Source organism: Oratosquilla oratoria, chromosome 34, assembly GCF_046742065.1.
Source record: "Oratosquilla oratoria isolate Oo_2021 chromosome 34, ASM4674206v1, whole genome shotgun sequence".
Lineage (NCBI taxonomy): Eukaryota > Metazoa > Arthropoda > Malacostraca > Stomatopoda > Squillidae > Oratosquilla > Oratosquilla oratoria.
Genome location: NC_134810.1, coordinates 19,949,342 through 19,951,841, shown reverse-complemented (window position 1 = coordinate 19,951,841; position 2,500 = coordinate 19,949,342).

The window sequence follows — 2,500 nt, the reverse complement described above, 5'->3', positions numbered from 1 at the left end:
CATTTCAGCATAGTTTTATCATAGAATTTTTATCATAGTAGCAGTTATACCATTAGTAATAGTCAGTAGTATTAGTAGTAGGAAGAACAATATTAGTAGATCTTAGAACCCATTAAGCTTACTCTTGAACCGAGCGGTATCTTCCTTCCGACATTGATCCTCACACGCCCGAAGAAGGTGACGGCCGGAGCGCCCGACCCTCCTGGCGAAGGGACACGGACCCCGGAGGCGTCTCCGCGGCGCCGCCGAGGCCCGACTTCGGAAAAAGGAGCGACGTCGCCCGCTAATGGGCGAACACGACTTCGGGCGATGGGCCCGATTGGGGCGATGGATCGTGTGACCACTCCATCTAGGAGGAGGAGGAGGAGTGGGAGGAGGAGGAAGGGGAGGAGAGGGAGATCCTCCGCCTCCAAATTCTTCCTCTTCTCCTCTTCCTCTTCGTCGTTCCTCTCCTCCTTCTCGTCCTCCTCCTTCTTCTCCTCCTCCTCCTTCTCCTCTTACTCCTCCTTCTCCTCTTACTCCTCCTTCTCCTCTTACTCCTCCTCCTCCTCCTCCTCCTGCTACTATTACTCCTCCTCTTCCTGCGTCGGCCGAGGGTTATCCCAGTGGTCGGCCACTTGTGTGGCTCCAGAGCTTCTTACAAAATGATTATTCCTTCAAAACGACGACGTCATATACAGTAGATTTGTAAAACATCCCAGGCAAAATTACATGTAATATATTCATTCAACTTCGGAAAGATCTGTAGTCATCAGTCGATGGTTTTAGTTTCAATTAGCTTCTACGATACGATATAGGTTGATTACGAGTCTTGACACTCGAAGGACTGAGAACAATGGAGACCCAAGAATCGATGTAGAGTTGGTAAGGGGATCGGGGTGGAAGAAGGGACTGGGGTGGGGGTAGTGGGGGTGGGGGGGTGAAGGGGGCTCCTATTCCTCCCGTACTTTTTATTGGGTTGAATTAGAGGAAGGAATGTGGGGAGCGGGGAGGAGGGGAGAAGGTTGGAAGATGCGTTCTAATGTTGCTAGGTATGTGTCCTATTTTCCAAGTGTGTCCTTTTTGAGCATAATAACCTTTATATAGTAGAAAAGGATTTTTTTGGACATCTTTTTTATGATAAGGATATGTTTTTGAATATTATATATTTTTTATGATAAAAATGACTTTTTGATGTGGCATTTTTATGATAACGACATACGTTTTTAGACACGATGTCCTTTTTGTAATAAAAAGGATATCTACATTTTTTTTATAATAAAAAGGACATCCGCCCTCCTCCCTCAGCGAAGACGGTGAATGGGCATCTTTTGATGAAATGTGGACATCTGGTGACTGAATAGGTCATTTATCACTTCCTCAGATGAACAGAATTGCTTGGCTTTAACTAGAATAGGATAGCATAACAACTGACTTGAACGGGTTTATCGGAATGGGGTTTAAACTTCCTTGGAGGGCATTGAGTGGTTTCCCATCAGCTGAATGAAGTCGTCAGGCCAGTCACTGGTCTCAGATTGACCCTCGTTACTTTCTTTTATACATCTATTTATTTTTACTTTTATTTCTTAAAATTTTTGCTGTTCGGAAACGCATCTTCAATCATGAATACTGATCCATTTTTTATTTTTTATAGTTTAATTTAATTTCTTTCTTTATTTTTTGATATCTTAGTTACTTTCACTCTTGACTCTTGTACCACCTCAAAAAAACGCTGTTTCTCTCTTTTCTTAGGCCTCTGTGTGTACGTATGTGTACGTGTGTGCGTGTATACGTGTGTGCGTGTGTACGTGTGTGCGTGTGTACGTGTGTGTGTACGTGTGTGTATGTGTATATATATATCATATATATATATATATATATGTGTGTGTGTGTGTGTGTGTGTGTGTGTGTGTGTGTGTGTGTGTGTGTGTGTGTGTGTGTGTGTGTGTGTGTGTGTCGTGAGGGCTAAAACTTCTGCAGCCGTGTACTATGTTGTAACAAGCGACTAAATTAATCGGAATTGTATGTGAAGTGGGTGGGTAGGGGAGATTGGGGGAATCTCACTTTTTTCCTATTTTCTGACACCTGATGCCAAGGGATTATTTGACTCTGCTAGCCCCCATAAAAGTGAAAAAAGGTCACTGATACAAGATATTAGAAGCCTTAATGATAACATACTGTAGAGGTAGAATTGATAAGAAGCGGTAAGGCGCCTGTTATAGATATATCAAGTATGTGTATGATGTATTTATTAGTTTGTGTACACTTCACATGCCTTGGGGCTGCATCAAGTAGGCATAGTATGATCTGTGTGGTGTATTTTAGCCAAGCGCAGTCCGAGCGCACCTGGATTCTCACCTGTGCGAGTCTCGGACTGCCGGGTCGTTTTGTGTTTCTGTTTATGTATGGGCTAATTTGTGTTTACAGGTCTCGCGAGCGAGGGAATACACACACGTGCGCGCGCACACAAACATGCACACCGCCCGCGCGCGCGCGCGCACACACACACACACACACACAC